Here is a 14,621-nt window from a genome sequence, read left to right as displayed (position 1 = left end):
TTACTAGTGACTGACCACAGTGACCACCAGACAGTGCAGTTTTATTTAATATATCCGTTCTCTGCCTGAAAAAAACGATACACAGTGACTCAGTCACATACCATATCTGTGTGCACTGCTCAGCCCAGTGTGCTGCATCATCTATGTATATATCTGACTGTGCTCAGCTCACACATCTTATAATTGTGGGGGAGACTGGGGAGCACTGCAGTGCCAGTTATAGGTTATAGCAGGAGCCAGGAGTACATATTATTATTAAAATTAAACAGTGCACACTTTTGCTGCAGGAGTGCCACTGCCAGTGTGACTGACCAGTGACCTGACCACACTGACCACCAGTATAGTTAGTAGTATAGTATACTATATTGTGATTGCCTGAAAAAGTTAAACACTCGTATCTGACTGTGCTCAGCTCACACATCTTATAATTGTGGGGGAGACTGGGGAGCACTGCAGTGCCAGTTATAGGTTATAGCAGGAGCCAGGAGTACATATTATTATTAAAATTAAACAGTGCACACTTTTGCTGCAGGAGTGCCACTGCCAGTGTGACTGACCAGTGACCTGACCACACTGACCACCAGTATAGTTAGTAGTATAGTATACTATATTGTGATTGCCTGAAAAAGTTAAACACTCGTCGTGTGACTTCACTTGTGTGGTGTTTTTTTTTTTATTCTATAAAAAACTCATTCTGCTGACAGACAGTGTCCAGCAGGTCCGTCATTATATAATATATACCTGTCCGGCTGCAGTAGTGATATATATATATTTTTGATATCATTATTTATCATCCAGTCGCAGCAGACACAGTACGGTAGTTCACGGCTGTAGCTACCTCTGTGTCGGCACTCGGCAGTCCGTCCATAATTGTATACCACCTACCCGTGGTTTTTTTTTCTTTCTTCTTTATACATACATACTACTACTACTACATCTCTTTATCAACCAGTCTATATTAGCAGTAGACACAGTACAGTACGGTAGTCCACGGCTGTAGCTACCTCTGTGTCGGCACTGGGCAGTCCGTCCATAATTGTATACCACCTACCCGTGGTTTTTTTTTCTTTCTTCTTTATACATACATACTACTACTACTACATCTCTTTATCAACCAGTCTATATTAGCAGCAGACACAGTACAGTACGGTAGTCCACGGCTGTAGCTACCTCTGTGTCGGCACTGGGCAGTCCGTCCATAATTGTATACCACCTACCCGTGGTTTTTTTTTCTTTCTTCTTTATACATACATACTACTACTACATCTCTTTATCAACCAGTCTATATTAGCAGCAGACACAGTACAGTACTGTAGTCCACGGCTGTAGCTACCTCTGTGTCGGCACTGGGCAGTCCGTCCATAATTGTATACCACCTACCCGTGGTTTTTTTTTCTTTCTTCTTTATACATACATACTACTACTACTACATCTCTTTATCAACCAGTCTATATTAGCAGCAGACACAGTACAGTACGGTAGTCCACGGCTGTAGCTACCTCTGTGTCGGCACTGGGCAGTCTGTCCATAATTGTATACCACCTACCCGTGGTTTTTTTTTCTTTCTTCTTTATACATACATACTACTACTACATCTCTTTATCAACCAGTCTATATTAGCAGCAGACACAGTACAGTACGGTAGTCCACGGCTGTAGCTACCTCTGTGTCGGCACTGGGCAGTCCGTCCATAATTGTATACCACCTACCCGTGGTTTTTTTTTCTTTCTTCTTTATACATACATACATACTACTACTACTACATCTCTTTATCAACCAGTCTATATTAGCAGCAGACACAGTACAGTACGGTAGTCCACGGCTGTAGCTACCTCTGTGTCAGCACTGGGCAGTCCGTCCATAATTGTATACCACCTACCCGTGGTTTTTTTTTCTTTCTTCTTTATACATACATACTACTACTACATCTCTTTATCATCCAGTCTATATTAGCAGCAGACACAGTACAGTACGGTAGTCCACGGCTGTAGCTACCTCTGTGTCGGCACTGGGCAGTCCGTCCATAATTGTATACCACCTACCCGTGGTTTTTTTTTCTTTCTTCTTTATACATACATACTACTACTACATCTCTTTATCAACCAGTCTATATTAGCAGCAGACACAGTACAGTACGGTAGTCCACGGCTGTAGATACCTCTGTGTCGGCACTCGGCAGTCCGTCCATAATTGTATACCACCTACCCGTGGTTTTTTTTTCTTTCTTCTTTATACATACATACTACTACTACTACATCTCTTTATCAACCAGTCTATATTAGCAGCAGACACAGTACAGTACGGTAGTCCACGGCTGTAGCTACCTCTGTGTCGGCACTGGGCAGTCCGTCCATAATTGTATACCACCTACCCGTGGTTTTTTTTTCTTTCTTCTTTATACATACATACTACTACTACATCTCTTTATCAACCAGTCTATATTAGCAGCAGACACAGTACAGTACGGTAGTCCACGGCTGTAGCTACCTCTGTGTCGGCACTCGGCAGTCCGTCCATAATTGTATACCACCTACCCGTGGTTTTTTTTTCTTTCTTCTTTATACATACATACTACTACTACATCTCTTTATCAACCAGTCTATATTAGCAGCAGACACAGTACAGTACGGTAGTCCACGGCTGTAGCTACCTCTGTGTCGGCACTCGGCAGTCCATCCATAATTGTATACTAGTATCCATCCATCTCCATTGTTTACCTGAGGTGCCTTTTAGTTGTGCCTATTAAAATATGGAGAACAAAAATGTTGAGGTTCCAAAATTAGGGAAAGATCAAGATCCACTTCCACCTCGTGCTGAAGCTGCTGCCACTAGTCATGGCCGAGACGATGAAATGCCAGCAACGTCGTCTGCCAAGGCCGATGCCCAATGTCATAGTACAGAGCATGTCAAATCCAAAACACCAAATATCAGTAAAAAAAGGACTCCAAAACCTAAAATAAAATTGTCGGAGGAGAAGCGTAAACTTGCCAATATGCCATTTACCACACGGAGTGGCAAGGAACGGCTGAGGCCCTGGCCTATGTTCATGGCTAGTGGTTCAGCTTCACATGAGGATGGAGGCACTCAGCCTCTCGCTAGAAAAATGAAAAGACTCAAGCTGGCAAAAGCAGTAGCACCGCAAAGAACTGTGCGTTCTTCGAAATCCCAAATCCACAAGGAGAGTCCAATTGTGTCGGTTGCGATGCCTGACCTTCCCAACACTGGACGTGAAGAGCATGCGCCTTCCACCATTTGCACGCCCCCTGCAAGTGCTGGAAGGAGCACCCGCAGTCCAGTTCCTGATAGTCAGATTGAAGATGTCAGTGTTGAAGTACACCAGGATGAGGAGGATATGGGTGTTGCTGGCGCTGGGGAGGAAATTGACCAGGAGGATTCTGATGGTGAGGTGGTTTGTTTAAGTCAGGCACCCGGGGAGACACCTGTTGTCCGTGGGAGGAATAGGGCCGTTGACATGCCTGGTGAAAATACCAAAAAAATCAGCTCTTCGGTGTGGAAGTATTTCACCAGAAATGCGGACAACAGGTGTCAAGCCGTGTGTTCCCTTTGTCAAGCTGTAATAAGTAGGGGTAAGGACGTTAACCACCTCGGAACATCCTCCCTTATACGTCACCTGCAGCGCATTCATAATAAGTCAGTGACAAGTTCAAAAACTTGGGCCGACAGCGGAAGCAGTCCACTGACCCGTAAATCCCTTCCTCTTGTAACCAAGCTCACGCAAACCACCCCACCAACTCCCTCAGTGTCAATTTCCTCCTTCCCCAGGAATGCCAATAGTCCTGCAGGCCATGTCACTGGCAATTCTGACGAGTCCTCTCCTGCCTGGGATTCCTCCGATGCATCCTTGCGTGTAACGCCTACTGCTGCTGGCGCTGCTGTTGTTGCTGCTGGGAGTCGATGGTCATCCCAGAGGGGAAGTCGTAAGCCCACTTGTACTACTTCCAGTAAGCAATTGACTGTCCAACAGTCCTTTGCGAGGAAGATGAAATATCACAGCAGTCATCCTGTTGCAAAGCGGATAACTGAGTCCTTGACAACTATGTTGGTGTTAGACGTGCGTCCGGTATCCGCCGTTAGTTCACAGGGAACTAGACAATTTATTGAGGCAGTGTGCCCCCGTTACCAAATACCATCTAGGTTCCACTTCTGTAGGCAGACGATACCGAGAATGTACACGGACGTCAGAAAAAGACTCACCAGTGTCCTAAAAAATGCAGTTGTACCCAATGTCCACTTAACCACGGACATGTGGACAAGTGGAGCAGGGCAGGGTCAGGACTATATGACTGTGACAGCCCACTGGGTAGATGTATGGACTCCCGCCGCAAGAACAGCAGCGGCGGCACCAGTAGCAGCATCTCGCAAACGCCAACTCTTTCCTAGGCAGGCTACGCTTTGTATCACCGCTTTCCAGAATACGCACACAGCTGTAATCCTCTTACGGCAACTGAGGAAGATCATCGCAGAATGGCTTACCCCAATTGGACTCTCCTGTGGATTTGTGGCATCGGACAACGCCAGCAATATTGTGTGTGCATTAAATATGGGCAAATTCCAGCACGTCCCATGTTTTGCACATACCTTGAATTTGGTGGTGCAGAATTTTTAAAAAAACGACAGGGGCGTGCAAGAGATGTTGTCGGTGGCCAGAAGAATTGCGGGACACTTTCGGCGTACAGGCACCACGTACAGAAGACTGGAGCACCACCAAAAACTACTGAACCTGCCCTGCCATCATCTGAAGCAAGAAGTGGTAACGAGGTGGAATTCAACCCTCTATATGCTTCAGAGGTTGGAGGAGCAGCAAAAGGCCATTCAAGCCTATACAATTGAGCACGATATAGGAGGTGGAATGCACCTGTCTCAAGTGCAGTGGAGAATGATTTCAACGTTGTGCAAGGTTCTGATGCCCTTTGAACTTGCCACACGTGAAGTCAGTTCAGACACTGCCAGCCTGAGTCAGGTCATTCCCCTCATCAGGCTTTTGCAGAAGAAGCTGGAGGCATTGAAGAAGGAGGTAAAAGGGAGCGATTCCGCTAGGCATGTGGGACTTGTGGATGCAGCCCTTAATTCGCTTAACAAGGATTCACGGGTGGTCAATCTGTTGAAATCAGAGCACTACATTTTGGCCACCGTGCTCGATCCTAGATTTAAAACCTACCTTGGATCTCTCTTTCCGGCAGACACAAGTCTGCTGGGGTGCAAAGACCTGCTGGTGACAAAATTGTCAAGTCAAGCGGAACGCGACCTGTCAACATCTCCTCCTTCACATTCTCCCGCAACTGGGGGTGCGAGGAAAAGGCTCAGAATTCCGAGCCCACCCGCTGGCGGTGATGCAGGGCAGTCTGGAGCGACTACTGATGCTGACATCTGGTCCGGACTGAAGGACCTGACAACGATTACGGACATGTCGTCTACTGTCACTGCATATGATTCTCTCAACATTGAAAGAATGGTGGAGGATTATATGAGTGACCGCATCCAAGTAGGCACGTCACACAGTCCGTACTTATACTGGCAGGAAAAAGAGGCAATTTGGAGGCCCTTGCACAAACTGGCTTTATTCTACCTAAGTTGCCCTCCCACAAGTGTGTACTCCGAAAGAGTGTTTAGTGCCGCCGCTCACCTTGTCAGCAATCGGCGTACGAGGTTATATCCAGAAAATGTGGAGAAGATGATGTTCATTAAAATGAATTATAATCAATTCCTCCGCGGAGACATTGACCAGCAGCAATTGCCTCCACAAAGTACACAGGGAGCTGAGATGGTGGATTCCAGTGGGGACGAATTGATAATCTGTGAGGAGGGGGATGTACACGGTGATATATCGGAGGATGATGATGAGGTGGACATCTTGCCTCTGTAGAGCCAGTTTGTGCAAGGAGAGATTAATTGCTTCTTTTTTGGTGGGGGTCCAAACCAACCCGTCATATCAGTCACAGTCGTGTGGCAGACCCTGTCACTGAAATGATGGGTTGGTTAAAGTGTGCATGTCCTGTTTATACAACATAAGGGTGGGTGGGAGGGCCCAAGGACAATTCCATCTTGCACCTCTTTTTTCTTTTATTTTTCTTTGCGTCATGTGCTGTTTCGGGAGGGTTTTTTGGAAGGGACATCCTGCGTGACACTGCAGTGCCACTCCTAGATGGGCCCGGTGTTTGTGTCGGCCACTAGGGTCGCTAATCTTACTCACACAGCTACCTCATTGCGCCTCTTTTTTTCTTTGCGTCATGTGCTGTTTGGGGAGGGTTTTTTGGAAGGGACATCCTGCGTGACACTGCAGTGCCACTCCTAGATGGGCCAGGTGTTTGTGTCGGGCACTTGGGTCGCTGAGCTTAGTCACACAGCTACCTCATTGCACCTCTTTTTTTCTTTGCGTCATGTGCTGTTTGGGGAGTGTTTTTTGGAAGGGCCATCCTGCGTGACACTGCAGTGCCACTCCTAGATGGGCCAGGTGTTTGTGTCGGCCACTAGGGTCGCTTAGCTTAGTCATCCAGCGACCTCGGTGCAAATTTTAGGACTAAAAATAATATTGTGAGGTGTGAGGTATTCAGAATAGACTGAAAATGAGTGGAAATTATGGTTTTTGAGGTTAATAATAATATGGGATCAAAATGACCCCCAAATTCTATGATTTAAGCTGTTTTTTAGGGTTTTTTGAAAAAAACACCCGAATCCAAAACACACCCGAATCCGACAAAAAATATTCGGTGAGGTTTTGCCAAAACGCGGTCGAACCCAAAACACGGCCGCGGAACCGAACCCAAAACCAAAACACAAAACCCGAAAAATTTCAGGCGCTCATCTCTACCTATAAGTCAGTGCTGTCTCTGTGGATTGTTGGGCACGAAAGCCTGACTGAAGTGTCTCCAATAAATTGTGTGAGTTAAGAAAGTGTGTGAGAAGGGTGTAGGAAAGTGTCCTCAGTAGCATGGAGAGGCAGGGGTGCTGAGAGATGGGACGGTAATTTGAGAGAGGGTAAGGGTCAGAATTTTGTTTTTTAAGAATGGGAGTAATCACTGCATGTTTAAACTGGGATGGAAAGATACCAGCAGACAGAGAGAGATTACAATATATTTCTTTAAGTTTTAGTTAAGGCCCGCTTTAAAAGGTTTGATAAGTTCCCTTCCCCGAGACACCAAACTCTGGGTGATTAATAACATAATTTATTTCGTAAACAAAATTACAAAAATGACAGCTAAAATAGTATAGGATGGACTATGTGACACTATTTGGTCCATCTGAAAGTAACCACATAAACTCATACAGGAAATACAATAAAAACAGAGTTTTGATTCTGCTACAGAACAACAACAGGGTTAAAATAAAGGGGCACGCACAGAGCTGAGTAAGAAGAAATGGATATGTCTCGCCCATTTAGTTTGCATGGTTGTTTGATCTGCAGCCTGTTTCATTTGCCAATACTACAGTCACAATGACACTGACGGGATATGGCTTCTCAGAAAATGGATGCATTCAAGTTTAATCAATCCCAAATGGCTGCTCAGAACAAATGACTGCAGATAATATATGCATGCACTAATTCAACAGACTGCTATAAAAAGTGAAATAAATGCAAAGAATTGAGAATGTTAAGTGAAAGAAGAACTAACAGGATCCCACCGCGAAAGCAGGACAAGAAAAACATGTTTTACTACAGTAGGTGGTGCTCAACTACAACTCCCAGCATGCTCTGCCATACTTACCTACGTTTGAAAAAGCATTTCAGGGAGATTGTGAAAGTTACACCTATAAGCGCGGTGTTAAAGTGGACATGCGCCGCTATGAGGCATGTCATAAAAATGACTTACAGCCAGATGTAAATGGCCCCCAAAGCAGTTAGTGGGATCTACTTACTATATTGATGAAAAGACACTTTTCAGGGCTTGCTCGTGTATTGTGTATTACAAGTAGTTCCATATAAGCTGCCACAAGAAACCTTAACTCAAGATGCATGAAGCCATAGGGATCATTGTGCCTTATAACCAATGAAGGGAAATGTGACTGACGATCCTATTTAAATATATATTGTATATCTCCATTTTCCTTTTTAACTAAGAATATAACAGCTTCATAAGGGGGGTAAGGTGTAATCAGGGAGTTTGCTAGACTCCTCAGGGAGTGAGGGAGATCACTACTACTTCAGGGAGTCTCCCCGACAGAGAGCATTGGCAAGTACAGTACGTGCTCTGCTGATGCTTATGTTCCCCAGAGTACAGTATTTTTTACCCCTTAATGTTCTAAAATGTTTCATATATGTCCATCCCTCTTCCTCTTATGTCACCTAAGCTATGTACGTAATTAGTTATGCTCCATTTGCCATTACTCATACGTTTTATGCTTAAAGTTTTAGCCACCTTCGAATAACTGTAATGTATTAGTTTGTAAGTGCCAACCTGCCACTTTTACTAAGTATCCGTCTCCATAATTCCATCTGTGCTTTCGTGCTTTTATTTAAACATACAAGATAGTTTATGTGATTGCACATGGTTTCCGCTATGGATACAATCTAGAAAGATAATCCAGGGGAAAATAAAGAAATTAAAAAAAGAAAAACAGCTTTATCCTAGTCATATAAAACGGAGGCTGACTAGCAAAGAAGAAAGCTAAAATAACCAAAAAATCTATTTAGGACGACATGTTCAGATTCAGAAGTCTTCTGTACTGTAGATGGCAACCCATTTAAATCATGCAATATTCCTGTTGCCTGTATTTGAATTTTTAAGTTTATTATTGTCCTTACTGTACCCCATCACATAGGTGCTGAATTCAATATTTATTAGAGGACAATATGACTTTTGTGCTGAAACTTGTTGATGGGCAATGGTGGACAGTGCCACCTCTTATGCAGGCACCGACAGGTACTGCAGTGTGCTATAGAGTGATGATAACTAGTAAATTTGAGCAAGCTGCTTGTGTCTTGAGTATTCCCTTCTCTTGTTCACTGTAAAGACATTATTGTGTGGAAATTACCTTTTCTGTGAAGAAGACAGGAATGGTGAGTTCTCATTGAATTTCATGCCCTGAATATTAAATGTACAATGACACACAACACAAAATTTCTCTCTCCAATGGACTATAAATCTTATTGTGTTAGTACTTTTTATTGAGTGTCTTATAGAAGTATTTAAATGTGATTTATGTAAGTCAATTATCCAAAGAGAATGATACTGTGACGGTTCAATAGACTTTTGCACTGGTTCATAAAAAAACATTTGGATCAGACTCAGCTGCTCTGGGAACCGATGGCAGAACTCGTGGTATCAAAGAAATCAATCAGTACAAAAAAATTACCTGCCACTGTGATGAGGTGACATTTCACTAGCTATAATTTATATTGTTTAACATTGGACTGCGATGCTACCCTGTGTGTCAAAATGAAGAGGCCGTTGTGGAATACAAATGATTAAACCCTCCATATAAATGTGTATTATTCTTCTGTTGCTGATTTTTTCCCCCATAGATCCTAAAGTGGCTCATTTTGCGTTTGACTGCAGGAAAACTACCAGACTGCTTTGCGGTGCATACAAGGCACCTTACATACTGTCGCTATAATATTACCAACTGAATTGGAGTCTTATGTTGGGCAATACATAGACCCCAGGGCTGGTATGTAATAAAGGGGTCTATTTACTAAGCCTTGGATGGAGGTAAAGTGGACGTAGGTAAAGTACCACCCAATCAGCTCCTAAATGTAATTTTTCAAACTCAGCCTGTGACATGTCAGTTAGGAACTGGTTGGCTGGTACTTTATCTCCGTCCACTTTATTTCCATCCAAGGCTTAGTAAATAGGCCCCAAAGTCCGAGTTTAACCTTGTGAATGATTGCCCCTTTAAAAAAAATTCCGCGTTCGGTCAGCATCCCACATGGCTGCTGTACTTGGACTTCATTAGATCCCAGGCCCTAGGGGCTATGTACTGCCCAACTTAAGAATCTAATTCAGTTGGCAATATTATAGCTATGTGTTTTAGCACCTCAAATAGCGATGCTGTCACTAGCCATTTCTACAGATGGCTTTTTTTTCAGGCATACGGGGCCTTTGAGCACCCATATACTTTAAAAAAAGTTTGCTCCAATGGTGTCACGTGAAATGTTAAAAGTAAAAAAATAAAAGTATTTTTATACTGCTTACAGTTTTTTTTATACAGGATTGTTGCTGTGTTCTTTTCTGGTGGTTAGTTTACGCAGGCATATTAAAAGTTGTGGGGGTTCCATGTGCAGATGTCTATTGGCTCCCTGCCCCTGAAAAAAAATGGCACCCATGTATACACAGAAATACACAAAGACTTGCACTGTGCCAGAGTATAAGGTGTATGATTTATATTTATGGCATTACCTTTGGAAATATAGTACCGAAGAGTCATGTTTCCATAGAAATAGCTGGAATAATGGCCAGCAGGATCGGCAGGTAAGTAACAATGGCCCAAATTTATTAAGCTTTAACAAGAGATAAAGTGGAGGCGGATAAAGAGAGATAAATAACCAGCCAACCTGCTCCTAACTGTCATTTTTCAAACACAGCTGGTGACATGGTAGTTAGGAAGCTGATTGGCTGGTCATTTTTCACTCTTTGGGGTATACTTAATTGTTGTTGGAAACTGCCGACCTATTCAATGCAGACCCATTTTTTCCGACAAGTCGGGAAATCCGACTTGTCGGAAAGCTGTCGGAATGGACGTGGATTGGCGGCTTTAGCTGCCGATCCACGTACATTGTCGGAAGCGGGGCCAAACCCGACAGGTTTTAGCCCCGTTTCCGACAATGTCAATCCGATTTTTTAAAAAATCCCCTTTTTTTACACATTACGGCAGACAGTCCCCCTTGTTACATATTATGGAAGACAGTGTCCCCTTTTTACACATTACGGCAGACAGCGTCCCCTTATTACATATTACGGCAGAGTCCCCTTTTTTACACACTACGGCAGACAGTCCCCCTTTTTACACATTACGGCAGACAGTCCCCCTTTTTACACATTATGGCAGACAGCGTCCCCTTTTTACACATTACGGCAGGCAGCATCCCCTTTTTACACATTACGGCAGACAGCGTCCCCTTTTTACATATTACGGCAGACAGAGTCCCCTTTTTTTACACATTACGGCAGACAGTCCCCCTTTTTATACACACTACGGCAGACAGAGTCCCCCTTTTTACACATTACGGCAGCCAGTCCCCCTTTTTACACATTACGGCAGCCAGTCCCCCTTTTTACACATTACGGTAGACAGTCCCCCTTTTTACACATTACGGCAGACAGTCCCCCTTTTTACACATTACGATAGATAGAAAGATAGATAGATAGATAGATAGATAGATAGATAGACAGAAAGAAAGAATAGACTGTACTTACTGTCTCCACTGGCTCAGACAGTCAGGCAGATCGGTGCAGGCAGCCATGCAGATGATGATCCCAGGCAGGGGAGGAGGAGTAGGGAGGGGGACTCGGGACTGGAGCTGCAGCAGCGCAGTGTAATTGGTGGAAGTGCCGCTGCAGCTGTCCCTCTCCTTCCACATAGGCTGGCCGCCGCTGCTGTGATGAGGAAGCGCATTGCAGCATTCACAGCGGCGGCGGCCAGCCTATGTGGAAGGAGAGGGACAGCTGCAGCAGCACCAATTACACTGCGCTGCAGCGGCCCCCGAGTCCCCCTCCCTCCTCCTCTTTCACCCTGTGGCTGCATCCCTGCTGCTCCTTTCCTCTTGCGATATTATTATATATATAAAATCTAATTAGCAGAGCTTGATCCTGCCCTGCTGCCCAACGTGCCACATCGCTGTAATTAGGCTACAGGCTAGAGCAGCAGCCAGCATATGACAAAGCTGACACCTCACCTGTTATGAGGATCATTGGACACCCTGCTGCTGACGCCGGGCCGCCATCACGGAGCTCCTGCTTTCAGTACACTACACACTGCCCAGGGCTTTTTTAGAGCCTTGGCGCGGTGGTGCGGGGCGGTACTTGTGTGACCTCGCGCACCATGACATCGCTTGGGGCAGAGGAGGCGCAGAGTTACACACACACAGGGCTGGGAAAGCCTTCCACTGCGCCGCTGTCATATGTAAGATATCTCTGCCGGGGCTGCGGGGTGAGCCTAGAACGCTGCAGGAGGAGGAGTATGTTTTATCCTGTGTATTGCAGCAAGAAGTGCTGTGGGCCTATTTTGGAGTGTGGGCCTGGAGCTGCAGCTCCATCAGCCCCATTGTTAATCCGGCCATGGCAGTGGCTCTCAGACTTGGTCCTCAGGGCCCCAAACAGTTCATGTTTTCCAGGTCACCCAGCAGCTGCACAGTTATATTTATTACACATTGTAAAATAACCACAGTTGGAGCTTATTATTTCACAGGCAATTCTGTGAGGACACCTGGAAAACATGAATTGTTTGGGGTCCCAAGGACCAAGTTGAGAACCTATGACTTATGGTGCAGTATATGTAAATATATGAATTTGTCTGTCAGTATAGCCCCATATATATTAGTGCAAAAGACTGCACATGCTGCTAAGCAGAGCAGTGATAGATGGACAGGGGACATTATTTGATGAATAAGGCTACTTTTGCACCCACAGCCAAAACGACAATTTGGTTTTGTGGGATGAGTTAAGTAAAATTTTAAAGACAATTGATTGAAGATCATTTAAGTTAAAGTTCCCATCTCTGCATTAGAACACTTTCCATTCTTGCTACCAATATTTGTCTTTAGTTTATATGTTCTCTTCATGCTTAATGGTCAGGAGTCAAAATCAGTGTAAAATACCTTGAGAGGAAGGCAGATCAAGATAGATACAAAGAAAAAGCAATGGTCAGTGGAAGCCAGGTTCAGTATCCAGGAACACTCAGCTGGACACAAGGCAAAGGCAAGGAGTTGTCCATACAGTACACTGCTGTAGCTCACTCAGCAGTGCCCTGATTTCAGATCCTGATGTGTGGGTTTCCTCCCACTACTAGAATGGGACACATTCTCAGTAAGGCACCGTGTACTATGTTGGCACTTCAGAAATAATGGTTAATGTAATAAAGGTCCCAATAGCCCATTCATTTTGGACATTATGTGTAAACTAATCTGTATTTATGAGAAACTTGGAATTGTACAGCTACCAGTTTATTAGCTACTGTACACCTGTGCATTAATTCAGACATAATATCAGCCAATCACGTAACAGCAGGTTAAGGAGGGTGTTCAATTAGCTCAGACAATTTCGGAGCTATCGAATTCACCCCCCTGCGTATTCAATTGAGGACGTTTTTAAGGCATTTTTGGCAATGCCTTTCCACTTTTTTTTTTTTTTAGCGAAAATGTATTGGCGAACAATGCCTAAAAAAAAATCAGTGAAAACAGCCCTCGGTTTTGCCGATGCAGGTACAAAAACACGTGGATTCGACGATCCACATCTTTTTCGCTCCTGACAAATTTTTTGCCTAGGTGAAAAACAGTTCTGCTATTGAATAGGGCGAATCCCAATTTGCCCTAAAAAATAGCAAAAAGTGCACTCTTTTCACCTAGGTGAAAAATGACCCTAATTGAATACCCCCTAAGTTGTTGTTGAGTCAAAACAGTGATCTAACAGATTTTGACAGAGGAATGATTGTTGGGACAAGATGAGTTGGTATCAGCATCCCAGTGAGTTGAGGAAAAGGAAGGGGCAGGGGGAGGGACTGAGAGGAGGAATGAAAAATGGGGGGAGATGAATAGGGTGTGAGAATCAGAAAGTGAGAGATTTTGGTGAAATTCTCCTGTTTTTTTTTTTTTTTTTTTAAAGTGGCAATCATTTACATGGCAAAATCAGCCAGGTTCTGCCATGTAAATGATTTCCACTTTAAAAAAACAGGAGAATTTGACCAAAATCTCTTACTTTCTGATTCCCGCACCATATTACATTTCCCCCTGGAGTTAGAGGGAAAGTTAGCAGAGACCAGGGAGAGAAGAGGATTGGGCTTGATACCACGGGGACCAAACCCTGTGAAAAACTGATAACATGGATACATTTTTTTCATAAGGTAGTATCATGTGTAAGGACAAACCCATAGGTCTCAATTGCTGTTCAGTATAAATTTTCACCATTGCTGTTGTACTGTAAGTAGGACCATTTGTTACGTTACCGTTTGCCTCTCACATGTGTCCCCTGTCCTTATGTTCTGTGCTGTTGCTGGAAGACAGCCTGTGCAGTGGCGTGAGGAAATAAGGGTGTTAGGCAGCGGAAAAATGGGTCAGCATTCTGCTTGTCTCTGTCGCCCTTTTACTGTAAAATGGATGGCACATAGCTTAAAATTGTATAAAAGCCTTCACAGTGGAAATACAGTATATACTGAATGCTTAGTGTTTGATTTGGTGCTAAACATTCACATCACTTGTGCAAAGAATGAGATCATTTACGAGGCAGCGTTTCCCAGCGTGATCTCCTCTCACAGATGGTGTTTGTACAGGATCTTCTGAAAACTTCATATTCTAGTCTTAAAGCACGCTGTGCGATTCATCACTGAGAATCATTCCTGAGCAAGGTCAATGATGTCCCATGTACATGTATAAATAACAAAATTATTACATGTATTCAGGTCACTGCTAGAGAATGAATAACAACTGCTGAACTATTCTGTTTTAATTAATC

This window comes from Pseudophryne corroboree, chromosome 7 (genome assembly GCF_028390025.1).
Source record: "Pseudophryne corroboree isolate aPseCor3 chromosome 7, aPseCor3.hap2, whole genome shotgun sequence".
NCBI lineage: Eukaryota > Metazoa > Chordata > Amphibia > Anura > Myobatrachidae > Pseudophryne > Pseudophryne corroboree.
This window is presented reverse-complemented; position numbering follows the sequence as displayed.